This window comes from Mesoplodon mirus (genome assembly GCF_964341445.2).
Source record: "Mesoplodon mirus genome assembly, chromosome: 1".
Classification (NCBI taxonomy): domain Eukaryota; kingdom Metazoa; phylum Chordata; class Mammalia; order Artiodactyla; family Ziphiidae; genus Mesoplodon; species Mesoplodon mirus.
The window spans coordinates 41,782,516-41,804,887 of record NC_138976.1 but is presented as its reverse complement, the minus strand read 5'-3'; positions in this window follow the sequence as shown (position 1 = coordinate 41,804,887).

The following is a 22,372-nucleotide window of genomic DNA, read 5'->3' as shown; positions in this document are numbered from 1 at the left end:
GCACACAAAAATGATACAGTCATTGAGCTAAATAGTCTCCATGATAACCTCTTCAATGACTTCTCTCTCTGTACATGTGCTCATCACATTCAAAGATAGGGTCTAATTCCCCTCCTCTTGAATCTAGGGCTGGTCTAAGCAACTTCTTGAAGGTAACAGAAGCAACATTCCAAGGGTAGGTCTTAAGACATCTTAGAGCATCTGACTGGTCTCTTGGAACACTCTCTTCAGACCTGATACCTCTTCTTAGAAGCAAACCCATGCTGTCAGAAGCCCAAGCCACAGGTACGTGGCACATGTAGGTGCTCTGGTCATCACCCCAGCTGAGCTCCCAGCCAGAAACCATCATGAATGTCAAGGTCAAGGCTTTAGAAGACTCCAGCCCCAGCCACCATCTGAATGCAACTTCATGAGAGACACTGAATGAGAATTGCCCCCATCAACTCATAAAATTTGAGCAATAATAAAATTTGTTTTAGACTTCTAAGATTTCATGTGGTTGTTGTATAGCAACAGATAACCAGAATGTCATTTTTATACTTTATGGGGGAAGAAGATTCTTGGAGTACAACTTACTGACTTAAAAGAGATAAAATGGGAGTAGAAAGACCTCATAGGACTCCACTGCCATAATCAAAAGAGGAGACAAAAGAAAAGCTGGATTCTAGAAACAGGAAGAAAAATTAATAGACTTTATGATAAATGAAGGGTAAAGGAGAGGGGAAGAGTCCAAAGTTCCTTGTGTGTTTCTTGTACAGCTGGGTGGAAGCTGGCTATCCCACTTCCAAGACCTAGAATATGGAAGGAGGATCAGGTGCCATGGAGGGAGTAATATGTTGGGTTCAGATAGATATAATGTGAGTTGGAGGTTTCTAAGGGACACCCAGAGTGACAAGTTCAGGAGGAAGCTTGGTATAAGAGTCGGAAACTTAGTTTGGGAAAAACTTTTCACAGATATCACTCATTAAAGATGATGAAAATGGACAAAATAATTCAAGGAGAGGATACAAAGTGAACTGAGAAACCGGCCAAGGATGTGTCCCTTGAGAAACTGATACCCAAGTCCTCTGTCATGGAGTAGCTGCATGAACCTGGGCAAATAACCTGACATTTCTCAGGGTCCACATTTCCATAAAGGGGTGTTATGTGAGTTGTGAGAATATGTAATATTTAATGTGATAACACATTCCAAGTACCTGGCCTAGAACCTAGTACAAGAGTTCAGTAAAGATTGGGGTTGGTTTTTATTAATATTGCCATTATCACAGCATCATCTGTGTTGAAGGGATGGGCTGCTGAGAAATAGATGGAGACCAAGGACTGTTAGAAAGATGGGAGGAAAAAGAGAGGAGTGTCACAGAAGCCAAAAAGTTGAGAGTTTTGAGAAAGAGTGAGGAGTCACATGGGACCAGGATATTCTCTCTGGACTTGGCAATGTTCAGGTTGCTGAGGACCTTGATGGGACATTTTTAATGATGTGGAAGGAGTTTCCCAAAGCTTGGAAGTGGGATATGAAGACTTGTGGATTATTCTTTTAGGAAACTTGGTTGGACGTAAAAAAAAAAAAAAAGAATGAAGAAATCCTACTATTTGTGACAACAAAGGATCTTGAGGGCATTACACTAAGTGAAGTAAGTCAGATAGAGAAATACAAATACTGTGTGATCTCACTTATATGTGGAATCTAAAAAAAAAAGAAAGAAACCAGGGGCTTCCCTGGTGGCGCAGTGGTTGACAGTCTGCCTGTCGATGCAGGGGACACGGGTTCGTGCCCCAGTCCGGGAAGATCCCACATGCCGCGGAGTGGCTGGGCCCGTGAGCCATGGCCACTGAGCCTGCGTGTCCGGAGCCTGTGCTCTGCAACAGGAGAGGCCACAACAGTGAGAGGCCCGTGTACCGCAAAAAAAAAAGAAAAGAAAAGAAAAGAAACCAATCAAACTTATGGAAAAAAGGATCAGATTTGTGGTTACTGGGGGGCGGGGAGGGGGAAGAAATTGGAGGAAGGTGGCCAAAAGGTACAAACTTCCAGTTATAAAACAAGTAAGTACTAAGGATGGGATGTACAACATGATGACTCTAGTTAATACTTCTGTGTGATATACAGTAGTTTAGAGAGTAAATTCTAAGAGTTCTCATCACAAGGAAAACAAATTTTTGCTTTCTTTTTTATTTTATCTATACGAGATGACAAATGCTAACTAAACTTATAGAGGCAATCATCTCACAATATATGTAATTAAAATCATTATGTGTACACCTTAAAATTATGCAGTGATGTGTGTCAATTACACTTCAATAAAAATGGGGGAAAGTTAAAATAAAATGTTTTAATAAGTTAATTAATTTTTTTAAAAAAGAAAAAAATTGTCCTGGAAAGAAAAGGAAAGGTGGTGATAGCCAGAGGAGAGCAGTAAATAGAAGGAAATTTGTGTTTGTTTGTTGTTCTTGTTGCTGCTGTTGTTTACATGCTGGGGATTTTTGTTTGTTTGTTAAAAAGGGAGAGATGTGAGTATAAGACAAAGGAACCTAGACAGAGGGAAAAACAGAAAGGGCTCCAAGTGAAGGCCTTTGACCGAGAACATACTTAAGTCCTGCAGGGGGAGACTTCAAGAATTGGCAGGGGGGTAAGTGTCTGAGACACAGCTGGCTCAGCAATGGGTCCCTTTCCTTGACTGGCAGGCTTGGAGGAGTGTAATTTAGAATCAGGATATTAGAAGAGGCAGAATAGTGTGAAATTCGAGGACTTAGTGGGAGAGGACTTTGCATATTATGAGGTAGTTATTCAAGTATTTCCTTCTTATGGGCTTAACCAGCTGCTTCTGAGCATTAATGTTTGTCCTCAGGAGATAAATGTGGGGACTGATCCAAGAATTACTACCTAGATATCCATGGTTTATGGAGGTACCGTGGTTTATAAAGGCTTGAAAGCCTTCAACTCAGCCTGATGAGTCCTTCCTTCTTTAGCTGTAGGACCAGGATTTCCAGCAGGGCAAAAACATTTTGACCCTGTCTGCTGTTCTGTAGACAAACAGCCCAAAAAAGACTTGCCTTTCCCCCTCCTCACCAGGTGCTACAGGTGGGAGCTGTGGGTGGAACCCACTTAGCCATCCCTCCTTCTACAACTAGGAGAAGACCCCGGCCCCCACTCCTAACTGGAACATGCGAGAGGATTATGGAAAGTAGAGAACTAGAGAAAGTGATTTCCTAAATCTGGAATCCTGGGCAGAACTCTCTGTGACCTGTACATAAAACAGGTAAGAAGCAACACAACAAAGGTTTAATAGGTCAGAAAAACTGAACACTGGTCTGAAATACCACCCAGGTTCAGATTGGTCTCAGGGGAACACACAGTGGGGCAGACCAGAACAGCACTGCCATGTCTTTGAACATGAAATTGAGCTTTGAAGTACAGCCCACGAAGGGGACCAGGACATGCATTGTGAACCTAAACAAGTTGACTGCCTGCTAAAATAAAAGATTTAAGTAGGAACCAGAGTCACATAACATAATACTCAAAATATCTAAGACACAATCCACATTTCATCACACTGAAAACCATGAAAATCTCAACTCAGAAGAAAAAAGACAATTGACAGACATCACCACTGAGATGACACAGATGTTGGAATTATCTGATGAGTATTCTAAAGCAGCTATTATATAAATGTTTTAGTTTTAAAGCAATTATGAATGCTTGAAACAAATGAAAAATAAAAAGTCACAGAAAATAGAGTATGTAATGAAGAAACAAATGAAAAAAATCTAAAAATGAAAAATACAATAACCAAAAATTGTAAACAATCACTGGGTGGGCTCAATAGCAGAAATTTATAAGAAAAAAACCAACTCAACAGAAACATGGGCAAAGGGTATGGATAGGACTTTATGCATTGGACCATTTACAGAAAAGGAAGTACAAATAGCTCTTAAACATATAAAAAGATATTCACCCTCACTCATAAGAAAAATAAAAATTAAGACTACTGCCACAACTACTGAAGCCTGCACGCCTAGAGCCCATGCTCCACAACAGAAGGCCCCGCTCGCTGCAACTAGAGAAAGGCCGTGAGCAGCAACGAAGATCCAACAGAGCCAAAAATAAAATAAATAAATTTATAAAAAACAAAATTAAAACTACAATGAGATACTAGTTTTCACTGATCAGAGAGCAAAACTCCAAAGTATGAATATACACTGTTGGTGAGAATGTGGAAAATTATCCTAGATAGCTTATAGGCATCTAGAATAATTTAAACACATCTGCAAAATCCATGTGCCTTTTGGCCCTGTAATTCCACTTTGGGAAATCTATTATATAGAAAACTTTCATAAGGGTGAATCGAATTGACATATGTACAGTGTCATTCTTGGCTACTTTGTTGATAATCACAAAAAACTAGAAACAATTTAATGTCCATCAGCAGCCTGCTGGTTAAATTAATTCTTATACATCCATTCAATGGGAGGTTATGAAATTGTTAAAAAAAAAAAAAGGAATGAAGCCCTCTATAACTTCATGCCATTGAGTAAATAAAAGGAGAGACAATGATCTACATTTGCATGTGTTTGTATCTGCATAAAGAAACTCTTAAAGGACAGCTAACAGTAAGTGGCTGCCCAATGGGGTCTGGGAAGATGGGAGACAGGCTTGACTGTACCACTATTAACATGTTCTGGTTATTGAACCACATGAATGTATTGTCTATCTGAAAAAAACTAAGAACAGTTAAAGACACACCAAAAGAACAGAAATAGTCCTTATTGTCCTGTCCCAGGGCTGTATCATAGTGGTTCCTTTATGTCTGGACGAGGTAAACCTATCCAGCGTTTCCATGAACATGGCTTCAGTATTAGCAGGGATACTGTTTCATCTTGGTCTGTTAGTCACATGCCTTCCATGATCCTCACTTGGAAGCAGAGCCCCCAAATCCCCAGTGGCACTGGTTAAGATGAAAGCATTTTGATTAGGAATCCTTCTTCTCCGTGGCCTGGACTGCTGAGGGCTTGAATCCTGCCTTCTCCTCCCTCCCTGCCCCACACTGCTTTCTGCTCATTACACAGGGTCCCCCAGTATGTTTTGAAAAGATTTCCTTGTAGGAAATACCATCATGCAGATGATGACCACTCACCGAGCTCCCAGCTCTCTGGTTCTGTATTTCTGCTTTCAAGTGGAAACCGGGCAGAGCAAAAACACGTTTTTCCTCTTCCCTCTCATCTTCCGGGCACCAAAAGCCAAACACCTCAGCCACAAGCCCTTAAGCACCTGCCACGTGGAAAGGCTTCCTTCTGTGGCTCAGGAGTTTCGTTTGGTTTCTGTCAGGGCCTCATGACCCCCCAAAGGGCAGATTTTGAGGATGGGGTCTCTCCTCAGACTGCCCCTAACCCTGTAAAAACTGCAAAGGCCATCACTTTCCAGAAGGGGATCAAGTTGCTTTTCTGCAGTTGCAGGGGTCACTTGTTTTCCTGTTAGATACGAGGGGATTTTCTCATGGGGACACAGCTGCTCCCTTCTGTAACTTGGGCTGACACGCGTGGGCAGCTGTTGGAGGAACACGCTTCTCCCCGCCTCTTTGTTAGACAGAGCCCCCTCTCCCATCCAGGTGATGCTCCCTAATTGGCAAAGAAAAGCCACAGGAATAAGGCAAAAAGACTAGCCCGTGCAGAGCCTGGCTCCAGTCATTTAAAACGAAATCAATCTTACTTCTCCCCTTTCCCTCAGTGGTCTGAAATAATATTTGAAGTTCTGTTTGGTCTCTTTGGAGAACTGCCAATGACTTCAAGGCATGTAGTAGAGTTATATATCAAGACACGATTACGAGCAGGACTTTTGAAAAGTGATTCTCACTTAGGAATAATATACGATATGAATTTAATATTCTGTCATACTACTTATTTTTTTTCTCAAGGAAATGAGTGGAATACTTACAGTAGCAAAAGGAAACTCTCTTCCATGCATGGGATTAATCGATAATGTTTCTTTAATTTTATAAATGCTTATCAATGGTGAATTTTGAAAGGAGCAAACTGCGTAAGTTCTTAGATTTTCTGTTTGTGCTACTGACTACAGTAAATGTTTTCAGAAAATTTCTCCCCACTATTTTTTAGCTGAAAAAATAAGGAAAAACAATTCTTCTTACTACATTGAAGGTAATGGGTGAAATGTAGTCTGAGAAAGAACAACAAAATGCCCACTTGTCTGTTTTCCCCATTCTGATCACAAATAACTAATTATGAGACTAATTGTGCACATGTCAAGTTCAATGCAGTTTTCCTTCCACAATCTAGATAAGTGACTCCCACACTCTTTTTACAAATATTTTAAATATATCTTAAATTATATAATCATTATATAGATGCATTCTTGTAAAATATTTATAAAGTACAGAAAACCTCACAGTTCTGTTTGACCCACTCTTCTGTAAACTAAGTGTGGCATATATCTTTCTAGACATTTTTATAGGCTTATATAACCATGCAAATATTTATATACAAATAGAAATATTTATATTTATATAAACTACAAATATACAAATGTATGGCTTAATTTTGTTATTGTCTTTTGTATATATTGAATCATGTCATACTTATTGTGCCACAACTTGATTTTTAACTTAATATTTGGTGATGTTCCCATATCAGTACATGAAAATCTACCTCCTCTTTGGAACCACTGTGAAGTATTCCACCACATCTATTTGCCATACTTTGTTAAACTCTTCCCCTATACATTTAGATGGTTTCCACCTTTTTTTCTATTACAAATGTTGCCTCAATGGACATCCTTGTACAAAGCCTCTGGTGCACACAAGTATTTCTCTACAGTTATACCTAGGTGAAGAATCATTTGGTCAAATGTTCTGCATGTTTTTATTTTAAAAGATATTGCTGAATAGTAATAGTTATAGCTAAATACTACAAGCCAAGCTATATATTAACTCAAATACTGCTCACAAGCTATGATAGGGTATTATCATTGTCCCTACTTAGAATTGAGAGCTGAGGCACAGAGAGGTCAAGTAACCTGTTCCGGGTCACACAGCAAGTAATAAACCCAGGCATCTTGCTCCAGAATCTATGCTCTTAGCACAATACTTTAATGTCTTTCTCTAATGTGCAAATGTACACATATATCATGTATGTAAATTATATATAAAAATGGAAGTTAAAAGAGATGATAAAAAGTAGTTAGTATTTTATGATATTTATTAATAATTAAAAATTTCTTCTTTCAATAAAACTATTATTAATAGCAATATTTAGTGAGAATAAAGTGATTGAATATATTCCTTTTTTAAAAATTTGACTCTACACATTTTAATACAACCATTCAAAACTCTGGTTCTAAGTTCAGTTTATTATCTGTCATAGATGAAGATGTTACCCCACAAAGGTGGACTCAAAGGGAAGAAGTACATGGTTGGCTGTACTGACTGAATTAAGATATTCATTTTGAAATGCCACCCACCAGTTGATCATCGTCTTTTCCTAAAGTTTAACTGGAAAATGTTCATTTCCCCATACATCAATGTTTTCCTTATGGAGTAATCAGAACTTGTCATAGTTTCTGTATTTTAACAAATTAGACTCAAAAGCTGGTAGCTTCTCTCCAAGATGGCCACCATCAATTCCTTCCCTCTTTGCTGATGCAAGTCATTTCCTTACTGAGATGAGGAGTCTCTGTTCTTTCGTTCCCTTGAATCTTGGCTGGCTTGTGACTGCTTTAGCTAGTAGAATAATATAAAAGTGAAACTGCCAGACTTCTGAGGCTTGGCCATAAGAAGCCTCTTGGAGTTTGTCTGATTCTTTTAGAACACGGGCTCTGGGGAAAGCCAGCCACCGTCTGACTACCTGGAGACTGCCATGCCATGAGGAAGCCCAAACAATCCACATGGAGAAAGAAGGAAAGAGATGCCTGGCCAGTCCCCAAATGTTCCAGCCAACCTAGCTCAGACACCAGACATGTGAATGAGAAATCTTCAGGTGACTTGAGCCCTGTTCAGCATGTACCTGTAGCTGTGTGTAAGACCTCCAAGTGAGAACCATCCAGTTGGTTTTGAACACAGAACTGTGAAAAATAATCATAAATTATTTTAAACTACTTAGTCTTGGAGTTGTTTGTTATGAAGAAATAGTATCTAAAACAGAATTCTGCTGAAACACCACATTTGGAAGACTTTTCAACAGGTTAGAAAACTTTATTACCACATTTTCATTCAAGTGCCCAAATACAGCATTTTTTTATAAGTACACTCAAAGTTTTTACAGGGTCATGATAATAAGAAATATTTTCAAATATCTATCCCCAAATGTTCTTTCTGTGACAAAGTTTCTATTTAAAAAGCATCTCTAACCACTTATTATTTAAAATGTCACTTTTCCTAATAGGACCAGAGCAAATAGAAATTTTTCCCCCAAACTATCTGCTACATGGCATACTACTAATCATAATTGTCATCATAGAAATTTTTTACTTTTTATTGTGAAATAGTTGTGAGAACAGTACAAAGAACTCTTGTATAATCTTCATATAGATTTCTCCCAGCCGTTATCATTTTACTGATATATGTTTGCTTTATCAGTCTCTCTGAATAAACATACATTATTTTTTTTATGACCTATCCAATAGTAAGTTACAGATATGAGGCTTCCTTTACATCTAAATTCTTCAGTGCATATTCCCTATGAATTAGAACATTCTCTCCCAAAAACCAGGAACTTAGCACTAATAGAACACTACTATTTAACCTGCAAGCTTTATTCAAATTTCACCAATTATCCCAATAATGACCTTTCCTATCCAGGATTTCATTGAGAATCACACACTGCAGTTACTTCACATTCCTCTTCATCTCTTCTAATCTGGAGCAGTTCCTTAATCTTCCTTTCTTCCTCATGACCTTGATATTTTTCAAAAATTCAAGCAATTTGGATTTGTTTCTTCCTGATTAGAATCAGGTTATACATTTTTGGAAGAAATGTAATAGAAGTGATTCTGTGTCCTTTTCAGTGTATCTTATCAAGAGGCACACGATATCATTTTGTTCCATTTGATGTTAACTTTGATCATTAAGTTAAAGTGGTGTCTGCCATGTAATTTTTCACTACTGTAAAATTACTCTTTACTTTCCCTTTTGTGTTAATAGCATTGTGTGGAGAGAGACTTCAAGACTAAGTCAATATTCTGTTCCTCAGAAAATAGTAATCCACAGATGACATCAATCATCCATTGATGATTTTTTTCTGAATCAATTATTACTATGATGATTGCCAAATCCTGGATCAATTGTTCTTGAGAGCTTATATTTTTGTAAGCATGTCACTTGGTAACTTTAGTACATCGAATCTAATTTTCAATAAACTTCCTGATAATATTAATGTTTTGACCTACTTTTTTGTAAAATCTCATTAGATTTGTAGGGTTTTCCCTTTATATGCAGTTCACATTATTTGCAGCAATTATAGTCTATTAAGTCACCAAACACTAAACTAGCAAATACTGAACTCTGGCTCCTAGAGAAAACACATGGTTAGATTCCTATGAGACTTTGGTCACAATATTTTTATCAGCCAATAAATACATAACTTGTTTTATGTGTGTTTGTGTTTCAACAGCACCATAACTCATGCCTGAACAAAGCTTATCTCACACATGTTTTCCCTGGAAGGCACATCACAGCCTTCTTGCACTTAGGAACAGTAGATAGCAGTTCAGCACAGTAAAATCACCAACAGAAAGCACAAAAAAATGAAAAACATAGCAGTAAATAATCCACAAAAAGGAAGCTTGTTCACAGTACGAGACATGAAACAAGAAGGCAGAGCCTTGCCTCTGTCCATCTCCTCTGGGAAGGTGTGAGTTAGGCAACTCAAAATTTTGGCTGTTATATATATATATATATATATATATATATATATATATATATATATATCACTCAAACTTGGAATAGAATAAGTGTAATATATTCCTTCTTTTTTTTTAAAGTATTTTCTTAAGCTTTTGTTTTTACATTATCTCCTATCCGTGGTGTCTTTGCCAAACCTTGTTGAGTTAATTGTCCATTTGCAGAGGCATCATCTAGTTAAAACTAGATAATATAGTGCATCAATCTGCTTAAGTAGATATGTGTAAGCTGCAATATATGTCATTTAAAGAGAATAAATGAGTGGAGGCACCACAGTGAATCTTTTTCCTTCCCCAAAACACCTCACATATATTGCATCATACAAGACCCTCTGACATATATAAATGAAGTGATTAATTCACATAATAAATACTATAAAGCTAAATTCTTTATTAATTTATTAGATAAATATAAATTTACATAGAGACTTTGAGAGTTGAGGATGGAAGTGAGAAGTGTGGCAGTTTTTTTTTCTGATATCCTTGAAAGTACCAACCTATTCCAAAACAGGAAACCCAAGGCCACAGTGAGTGATGAAGTAACAGAGACCAAATTTACCCATCAACTTGAAACATATACAAAAAAATATATTTAAAGATATATGTAAAAATTGTTCTCAAGACATTTAGGGAAAAAAGACAGTAGTCTAAGAGCTGGGAAACAAATGAGGTGATTTCTATGATGGCCCCTGATTACTGCCTGGAGAGTTTTTAGGTCATGGTCCATGGAGAGGAATCCAGGTCTCTGAGTTGAAGAGATACAGGTTGGGATCTAGTGAGACCAAGGTGTCTAGAGTTCACAGGGGAGAATACCAGAGAAGAGGGACCTTCAAAGAGACAGAGCTCGAAATTACTTCAAATAGTCCCTTTGACTCTTCAGCTCAGTACTGATTGAATGTATACAAGGAAACTATCTGATGTCAGAGAAGTACCCAGAGAGAAAAATCCATAGAGTTCACACAGCCTGGGAGTAATTTCTGTTTCTACTGACCAGAGTAAAACAACAACAAACAAACAAAAAAAAAAACCCTCATAACTCATGGAGCATTGTAGAGAGGATTCAGAAGAGTCCTACCTCAGTACTGGGGCAAAATTAACAGTAGACTGATTGGGCTCCATTTAACAAAGCTTAAAAACAAGACCCAAAAGGATCAAGCTGTTTGTAAGTAACTTAAATGTATTCCAGAATAAGCTCAAGAATGTTTACAAGAACACAAAAATTTCCAGGACCCAATAAGGTACAGTTTGGTAAAAAATTACCAAGCATGCAAATAGGCAGGAAAATATAACACATAATGAGGAGAAAAAACAGCTAATTGAAACTGACCCAGAAATGACAGAATTTGTAGACAAGGATATCGAAGATATTAAAGCAGTTATTGTAACTTTATTCCATATATTTAAGAACTAGGCAAAGATTGAAAAATTTAAATATAGACATGGAAATATAAGAAAAACCGAATTCAAACATCTAGAAATAAAACTATAATGCCTGAGATGGAAAATATACAGCTTGGAATTAATATCAGATTGGATATAGCAAAAAAAAAAAAAAAAAAAAAAAGACTGGTGAACTTGAAACTATCCAAATAAAACACAGAGAAAAAGATACTGAATTAACAGAGCAACAGTGAGCTATGGAACAAGTTCACTTGGTCTATTGGAGTCTTCTAAAGGATGGATGGCAGGAAAAATATTTTAACAAATAAAGCTAAAAATTTCCAAATTTGATTTAAAAAATATAAATTCGCAGAGCCAAGAAGTTCAATGAACCCCCAAACACAGGAAACATGAAGAAAACCCACCCAGACATGTCACTATTAATGGCTTAAAACTAGTAATATAGAGTAAATGACAGCAGATTTCTCATTGGAAACAACATAAGACAGAAGACAGTAGAGTAACATTGTTAAAGTACTAAAAGGAGACAACTTTCAATCTAGAATTTTATACTCAATGAAAATATATATTCAAAATGAGGGCAAAATAAAGACTTTTTTAGAACACAAAAGCTAAAAGAATTTATTGTTAGCAAACTTATATTATGAGAAATTTTGTAGGAAATCCTTTAAGAACTAGGAAAATAATACTAGAGAGAGATACAAAACTACACAAAGGAATGAGGGACACTAGAAATGGTAATTACATGGGTAAATATGAGACATGTTTTTAATTACTTAAACATCTTTAAAATATAAATGACTATTTAAAGAAAGACAAAATGATAACATATTATGTTGTTTATAACATATGTAAAAATATTCTATGAAGATAATTGTACAAAGGCTAGGAGGGGAGAAATGTAAGTATACTGTTTTAAGGTGGTTGCACTATAGGTAACGTTGTATAATATCACTTGAAGGTAGGCTGTAGTAAGTTAAAGATGTAGTACACTGTAAACTCTAAGTCAACCACTAAAATAATACAGCAAAGAGTTATTGCTAAGAAGTCAACAAAGGGGATGTCTCATTTGTACCCACAGGATTTTAATTTATAGAGGTGATGCCATGGAGAGACTAATGCCATTGAAAGCAGATTTTTTCTTTGTCCCCTAAAGATATCAAGCCTCCAAAAATATAAAAAATAAAAAATAGGACTAATACAGGAGGTAAAATGAATTCATAAAAATACTGAATCCAAAAGAAAGTGAAAAGAAAAAAGAAAATGAAGAACAGATAGCATAACGTAAAGCAAAGAGAAAGATTTTAGCTTTAAATCCAAATATATCAATGATAGTATTTACTGGAAATGGTCTAAACATCTTTATTAAAATCTAGAGATTATCATACTGGAAAAAGTAAGATTCAACTATATATGCTGACTTCACAAAACCTACTTCAAATACAAGCAGCAAGGCAAGCAGATCTACTCTAAATATTTCTATTCAATATTGTAGTATACAGGGTTTAGCCAATGCATTAATTCCAGATTTTCACAGATCACATAATCATCTATGCAGAAAATCTTACAGAATCCAAAAGAAATAAAACAAATAAAAAAACTACCTGAACTAATAAGTGCATTTAGCAAGGTGACAGGACACCAGATCAATATATAAGAATCTATTGTATTTTTATACACTGAAAACAATCTGAAAAAAAAAATTTTAATATAATTTACAATAGCATCAAAAATATTAAAATACTTAGAGATAATTATGACAAAAGACATGTAAGATCTGCAGTCTTAAAACTACCAAACATTACTGAGAGAAATTGAAGAAGATTTAAATAAATGGAGAGATATAGCATGTGTATGGATTAGAATACTTGGTATCGTTATGATAATAATTCTCTCCAAATTGATCTGTGTATTCAAAGCATTCCAGGTCAAAATCCAAGCAGACTTTTATTTATAGAAATTGACAGGCTGATTCTAAAATTTATATGGAAATGCAAAGGACCTAAAATAGCCAAAACAACTTTGAAAGAGGAATAAAGTTAAAGAACTTACATTAATACTACCTGACATCAAGACACATGATAAAGCTACAATACTCAAGATACTATGGTACTGCTGTCAAAATAGACAAGTATAATAATGGAACAGATTAGATAACCTGGAAATAGGCCCACACATATATGGACAATTGATTTCTGATAAGTACAAAGATAATTCAGAGGAAAAGCAATAGTCTTTTTTTTTTTTTTTTTTGTGGTATGCGGGCCTCTCACTGTTGTGGCCTCTCCCGTTGTGGAGCACAGGCTCCGGACGCGCAGGCTCATCGGCCATGGCTCACGGGCCCAGCCACTCCATGGCATGTGGAATCCTCCCGGACCAGGGCACGAACCCGTGTCCCCTGCATCGGCAGGCAGACTCTCAACCACTGCATCACCAGGGAAGCCCAGAAATAGTCTTTTAAATAGATAGTGCTGGAACAATTGGCTACCACACGTATAAAAATGAATGTTGATCTATACTTTACCCTATACAAAAATTAACTCAAAATGGATTATAGACCTAAATGTAAAATCTAAAACTATAAAACTTCTAGAAGAAATCATGGAAGAAAAATCTTTGTAACTATGGGCCAGGCAAATATGTCTTAGGTATACCAAAAGCATAATCTATAAAAGAAAAAATTAACCACTACCCTTATACCCCCTCTCTCAGAAATCTTTATAATGAAGGGGCTGTTTAAAAGGGGATGAAAATCTGGCAGAGATTAAAGAAAAGAGTGATGATGTGGGAAATGACATCCACGTAAGAGATTTGACAAGCCATGCTGTGAATGAGCACGTGAGGGAGACATTTGAGGTGGGGAAGGAATCACAGCTTAGAAATGGCTTTAGGTACATTTTCAGCAAGAACAGTGGAGGAATTGATTGGCTTTGAATAAACTACCTTTGTCAATAATAAAACAGCAATGAGCCCCTTACTGAGAACTAAACGTGCATTATAGAACAGGCTTAATTCATCCCCACCACATCAACTCACTTAATTCTTACAATTACTTTATGAAGAAGATATTTCAATCCCCATTTTACAGATGCAAGAAATGAGATTCAGAGAGGAAAGAGCTTTGCCCAAGGAGGACTAAGTGGGTCTAACCCCAATGCCCTCACTCTTAAACACTCTGCTTCTAGGATGGGTCCATGCCCATACTATATTGATAGTCAATGAGCAATAGAATGATCTGAATCCAATTGATTTTTTAAAAATTAATCTTCTCCCCTATAAAAACACAAAATAATGACTAGAGGCTCTGAAATGTATTGTTAGATACTGGTACTAAACTAAAGAAACTGGCTCTTTCAGCTTGCAAAATGCATAAAAAGGCTAAAAGTGAAAGGTTTTCAACTGCATTTAAGTAAGCAAGTAAATCTTGTGCCAATATCATCCATGTGAGTCGGTCTTAAATAAATACGAGTTTATTATTTAAGAATAAATAATGAGCTACAAGTTATTTTTACAAGTATAAATCATTCACAACTATCTTCTTTTGTAAATGGTCAACTCCACCTCTCTAAAAGTCCTGGGCCAAAAGCTTTATGTTACTAGAGATTAAATTCCTTGGCAAGTAGACCAAAGATCAAAATACATTGTGTTTTTATTTGGATAGTCTGGGAGTATTGAATTTGTCCTTTTCTTATCATTAACATTCATCTCTCTGGATCATCCACTTCTCTTTGAACTTGGGAAACAGGAATTTGATATCACTCAGTATTTAAATCAATTAAAACAAGGACCCAGACAGAACCAAGTAATTCTGGGAGTTAACCATAATAAGTCTTTCATCTTAATAAAGTTCAGTTCAGTTGTTTATTTGGAAAATGACCAGCATCAACACTAATTTTCCAGGGTGCATGAATGTGTTTTCCTACATTTACTAATACTATGTTCTACTTTCCAAAGACCAGAAATGAACCAAAGGCATATAAACACTTGCCAGCAAATGAAAAAATTAACTTCAGTTTAGAGATTAGAAATTTGAATTAGCTTTGCCAAGAGCTTCCTAAATCTTCTTTTTGACTCAGCACAAGTTGCACACAATAGGTATTCAACAAATTTTGTTGACTTATGACACAGTCATGGCTGTGAATGATTGCTTTGTGCATTAACTAAATAAAACGATTTCTCCCGAGAAGGGATGACATTGGCAGCTATCACTAATAGAGCCAAAAAGAAGTTTGTGAAGTTCCATTCAGTTTTATTTTGGTTTGGCCTGGTTTGGTCTGGTATGAAAAGTGCAAAAAATCCAACAAAGAAATAATAATAATAACTCATATTTTAACCCAGAATTAATTCTTAATATTTAGCATAATTGCTTTACAATTGCCAGGACATAGAAGCAACCTAAGTGTCCATCGACAGATGAATGGATCAAGAAGATGTGGCACATATGTACAATGGTATATTACTCAGCCATAAAAAGATACAAAATTGAGTTATTTGTAATGAGGTGGAAGGACCTAGAGTCTGTCATACAGAATGAAGTAAGTCAGAAAGAGAAAAATAAATACCGTATGCTAACATATGTTAACACATATATATGGAATCTAAAAAAAAGTTCTGATGAACCTAGGGGCAGGACAGGAATAAAGACACAGACGTAGACAATGGGCTTGAGAACATGGGGAGGGGAAAGGGTAAACTGGGACAAAGTGAGAGAGTGGCATGGACATATATGCACTACCAAATGTAAAATAGATAGCTAGTGGGAAGCAGCTGCATAGCACAGGGAGATCAGCTCATGCTTTGTGACCACCTAGAGGGGTGGGAGAGGGAGGGTGGGAGGGAGATGAAAGATGGAGGAGATATGGGGATATATGTGTATGTATAACTGATTCACTTTGTTATAAAGCAGAAACTAACACACCGTTGTAAAGCAATTATACTCCAATAATGATGTTAAAAAAAAAAACAATGGAAATGTTCTGACTTAACCAAAAAAAAAAAATTAGCACAATTGTATCTAAAGTTTTCTATTTAGATTATTTTTAAATTGTACAAGCTATATGAGTATTAAAAAATATTTTTGAAGAAATCATTCAATCCTTCCTAAAAAAGCTGAGTGTCCTTTGACCTTTATCCCTGATTTGGCCCTTCCTCACTCACACACTTGATTTGTTTTTCTCCCCTTCTTCATTACAGAATTTTTTGACCTTTTCTTTTCGTTCCTTCTTCCTTTTCCTCCTTTCCTTCCTGTGTTGCTTACCCTCTTCCAAGTGTCTTCATCACTCAGTTCTACAGTATAAGGCAGCTAGTGCAGTTCTATAATAAACTAAGGGCCTCCTATGAATCAGCAGACACATCTTGCTGTGGATGGGAGAGTATTAATATGTATTCTGTGGTCCGTGGGAAGAAAATTCTCCCTGGCTTGAAGCTTCACAGATTTATGATTTGTTGGATCAAATCTCCTTGTATTTAACTGCTCTTGAACGGGTTCAAAGAGTACATATTCCAATGATCTAAATAAGAACAAGGCACATACACTAACAAGGCCAGCATGACATGTACAAAAAAAAAACCAGAGGGAGACGGGAGACTTTATTCCTTAGACTAGAAGGAAATTGGTTCCTTACCCTGAATCTATGACTTTGATGCTACCACACCAATGGTCCATTTCCTACTTGAAATGTTTTTAATATTGCTAGAGTTCTTTATTATGAGATAAAATAAAATAATACATGCAAGTATATGTTGTGAAACAAAAAGACCTATACAAATGTGCATGGTTATTATTATTAATATATGCTGTAAGTCTCTTCCCTCACCAAGAGCAGAATAGCCTCTGTCTTCTTGTTTCTAGTGTACAATTTTAAAAACTTAAAAAAAAATGTTTTCAAATAGAAGAGAATGGTAGCTACCAGACTAAAAATACTATGAGTTGTCTTCTGAAATAAATAACAATGAGAACACCTTCAAATATATTCATGAAGCTCATCTCATTAAACATTGACTGGCAAATTCAAATAATCTATTCTTGACTTTTGTTAAAATAGTTATAAATCTTGTATTTTTAAAAGGTTCGCATCAAACCTGTATGTAGAGGGATAAGAATGATAAGATTAGTAATAGAATTAATTATGAATTAAGACTATCTTTCTTGCTCCTGTTCCTGAAGTCACAGTCCTTAGCAACAAAGCCATATCTGATCAATGGTTACTGAATAAACATATTTGAATTTATTGTAATAAGCTAACATAATACAGGTCCAAATATTTATGTATTAGTAAGTGATTTTTTTAATACTTAATCATTCCAAAATATTATAAACTCATCTTTGCACATCATCCTTGCCCAATGCATGGCACATAATAGATATTTCTTGAATATATTTGAATTAAACAAATATAAGGCACATCATGGCACTACAATCTGATTGCTATTCCCAACAAATTGTTATCTTTTACCTCCATGAAATTCTATTTTTTTTTATGCCTGGGATGATGGACAGTGTAGAAATACTCAGGACTGAGACATAAACTCCAGAGGAACTGTTGTTATTTATGGACAGATTTCAGGAATTCCAATTGTCTTCTCTTTGGCTTGCACTTTAAAAGAAAATCTAATTCAGTGTGTAGGAAGAATTTCAGGCAAGAGTATTCTGGAGTTTAAACTCACCTATAAAACAAAAACTATTCATTCATGTCTAGAGATAATTTATATTTCTTAAAATTTTTTTTCAGATGGAAAAATAATTACTTAGAAAGAGCCTATGGAAAATAGAGCCTCACCTTGATGTAGAGCTGATATCCTATCTCATCTGTATCACTGCTTGACGAAGGAAATAAAGGTTGAACATCAAGGGAAAGCATTAAAAATGTAAACTAGTGACATGTATCAAGTTATAACATGGAGTAGAATGTATGGAGAGCCTATGAGTATATGTGCACTCACACATCACTCCAGGGGATTATTTATTAGGTGTATTTGTTCATATTCTTTGGTATAATTAGTTGCCTTTTTTATTGTCTACCTCAAAATTGACACACAGAAGAAGAACATGGTTGAGAGATGGATGAGGTAACTTCAGAAGTGTATCTGTTCAGTAGCTGGGGATATGTCGGTACACAGACAATATTGTCAATGTACCTTTTGTCCACCAATAAGTAAAATTCCTTGAGACCCACCTGCCACTGTGGATAATTCATGAGACTACTGTCCTAGGGAAGGAAGGGTAGGTATCCCTGAAATAATGAGATTACCATACCACTTCAATTCACAAAGCTAATTATTCTGGGTTCATAAGAATATAATATTCTAAAAGCCAGACTTTTTTGGAGAATTTTTTTTTCTAAATTCCTCCTTATACATCTTTATGTCTCTAACAAGTACCCCAGTATATCAGTCCTGGTCTACTCAGAAAACAGAGTTTTTATGGGGATATAAGGTGGAAAAGGAGGTGGATATGAGGAAAAGGAGTTTCAACACAAGAGAAGAGGAAGGGCCTCTTTTGCCTAGAAGATAAACAGGAAAGGGTGGAGAAAACTGAGAGATGAAGGAGATAAGACTGGAGTTAGAATGCTGCCTGGGTCCCTAACAGCCTTAGCATCAGCCAAAGGGAGAGGGTGAGACGATAGAAACTCCAATGGAAATCTCAGATAAATGAGGGGAATCAGCACATCCAAGCTGGCTTTCCACTTTCCTATGGAAACCAACATTGCACAAGCACAGTGGAACAGCTTGGGCAGTACAAGATTTCTAAACAGGTGAGCCTAAAATGGCATTCCCTAGTCTCCCTGCATTTCATTTCAGGTGTGAGGGCTCCAGCAGTTTCTACAAGTTCTGTAGTTGGTGCACAAAGGATGGTTGAGAGAAAGGCTGTTTAGCTGGCCAGCAATAACTACCACAATATGGAACAAAGAGTCCATCAAGGCTCTTGGATGGTGTGTCCACACCTGGGACTACATTGTAGACTTGGCAAGACCTTGCCGAATCTACAGAACAAGAAAGAGCCAAGTTGGGCCTAATCAACTTGGAGAGATGGACAAGTTCCCAAGAGCAATCAATCATGGCACCTCATCCATGAGGAGAGAAGAGACCACCACTTATCCCAGACATGCAGGCTTCAACTGCCTATGCCAGTGCCCAGTAGAACCAGATGGCACCATTTACTCATCCTCTGGCCCCAGTGCATTAGAAAGCTGTGAAGATCAAGCAGATAGCATTCAAACTTCTGGTTCTTCCAGCTCTTATTGCCAGGAGGCAGTGGGAGGACCCTTTGTACCCCCACCCAGAGCCTCCGGTTTGGGAACTCAGAGTAGGGAGGGAAAGGAAAGGCGTTATCCTGATAGAGACGTTAACCTTGAATTGAACTTGAGTTAAACCAACAGAGATAGGGTTACTTTCAATTTGGCAAGTTTACAGTAGCTGGAAGACTCCAGAGAAAGATGAGTCCAGTAATAGAAAATAAAGGATGTTATAATTTTGGGCACGTAGGTTACTTAATGCATAAATTTCAACCCAGTTGTCCTACTTTTAAAGGTCCACTCCCTCCCTTGCTCTGAGAAATCTTCTGGCCATTTTCTTTGCCAAGGTAACTGGAGATTTATCTCACAGATTCTCCCTCTGGCTTTCTGGGGATATCTCAACCCAACCAGTTATAGTTTTCCACCTTGTTGCTTTAACCTTTTGTGCTGGCATTCTTGCTAACCCTTCAGGCCTAAACAAATCTGAGCCCCACCTCATCTGGTACTTCAAGTTATAACCCAATTTTTTCCCCCTCCTAAGAAGGTCTGTTCTCCCACTGTGTCCAGATAATTAGCTTCTATGTCCATTGAGGGCAAAAACTGTGCCCTACACATACATATACTAAGTTCTTGATAAAGGTGTGTATATGTCTGTATTCACATGTTTTTGCCCATATACAAAAAGTACTTCTTGTAACTTGGATACACACACACATACCACCACCACCACCACCAAAAACACAACACCACCATTTTCCTCTCTATTCACACTGGCCATAAAAGTTGGCCTGTTTCAAAGTGTATTTAGACAGTTAACATATGCATTACATCTAAACCAAGAACTTTTAAGGGCCTAGCAGTAAGCTAGTTTGACTACCATTATTATTGATAATTACAGGGGCTGTCCTGGTACTTAGACATAACTGCATACGATTATTGTTTTTCTCCTGAAATCATTGCCTATACAGTTACGTGGCACCAATAATAAGTTTGCAAGTAATTTGTGACAAATCTTTCTTTTGTAGTGTTTCAAGCAAGTAAAATCCTGAGGCTGATTTTAGCATTAGGTACATATGATATCCCTTCTTGAAAATATACAAACGTGGTGGTGGTGGTGGTGGGGGGTGTTGGTGTTGCTTTAGTACAACAAAGTATGAAATGCTGTGGAAGAAATGGCCTCCAGAAATGTGGTTGATTTATATCTCAAGAATGTGTGTGAAGGATGAGAGGATAGATTTCCTCAAATAGCTGCTAAACTCAGCAGGCTCCAGCTAGCAGGCATTTAGCAACTAGATCCAAAAACTCTTACCTGCATGCATCTTAAGTTTCCCTATATTTCACCAGCTTTGAGGCACAAGCGGAGTCACATTAACAATAACATTCTGTATTTCACCCAGCTGGTCCTCTGCTTCTTGCTCTAAATTTATTTTCCATAAAAAGTTCCCCTAAGTATTTCTGAGATAATCCAGGGTGGCTCGAATGAGCTTACTAACAAGTCTGGTCAGAACTACCTTGACATCCCCCAGGCGCTGCTGTCACTTGCAGCACAAAACACGATTCCTACCAGACCTACTGCCCCTCGGAGGGCAGTCAGCTTCCTCCCGAGGAGAGCAAGTACGTGAGCAGGTTCCCCTCAGGCTCTGACCACATGTTCTGTGTCTCCCAATCAGAGCTGCTCCCACATTGAAAGTTGTGCTCAGAGCCAGGCGACTTCCTTTCTTGCTGGGTGTGGGCATCTACTCTTTAGGGAGACACAAAACAATGTCATAAACAGATTTTAATCAAAATCACTTTTTTAGTTTATACTTAATGTGAGCTTTTTCTTAGGATCCAGATGGATCCTAAGAAAACATCTGAAACCTCAACTGAGGCTTTGTGTCATCAAGACAAACAGACTTCCAGGAGGCCTGTCACATTAGTTTACCTGGAAGACCTGACAAGTAGAATTTCAGGGGCTCAGCTCAAGCTAAGCCACTGCTGCCCACTATTTATGGAGACACATATATGTTCCATTTAAAGATAATCTACACATATATGTTTCGGCTACATATGTTTCTGCTACAAGTTAAGAGTGTTGCCTCTAGCCTGAAAAATACAGGATAACCCATTCTCAAGGCTCTGACCTTTAAGGGTATAGTAATTTTCCATTCATATCAACATAAAAAGTTGCAGAACAGAGAATAACATTTTCCTTGTTGGAGGTTTACAGGAACATCCTGACCCTACATGGACAGCTACAAGAACAAAGGATTCTGACATGAAGAAATTTGCAGCAACCAGCCATACCCCTCCCCTTTTAATATAAAAGAAGCCTGAATTCTAAGTCAGGTAAGGTGGTTCTTTGGGTCACTAGTCCACTATCTTCTTGGTCTGCTGGCTTTCCAAATAAAGTTACTATTCCTTGCCTTAACAGCTTGTCCCTAATTTATTGGCCTGTCATGCAGCGAGCAGAATGAGCTTGGACTCAGTACCATTTTGATTAAACCACAGTGAGAAATTATCTGATACCCATTAGGATGGCTCATCTATATTTTAGAAAAAGGAAAGAAGGGAGAGAGAGAGAAAGAGAAAGAAAGAAAGAAAGAAAGAAAGAAAGAAAGAAAGAAAGAAAGGAGGAAAGAAAGAAAGAAAGAAAAAGAAAGAAAGAGAGAAAGAAAGAAGGAAAGAAAGAAAATAAATATTGGCAAAACTTTGGAGAAAATGGAACTTTTCTGCAGTGCCGGGGGACATATAAAATGGTGCAGCCACTGTAGAAAACAGTATGGCAGTTAATGGCAGTTCCTCAAAAAAGTAAACAGATTTATCACATGATGTAGCGATTTCAGTTCTGGGTATG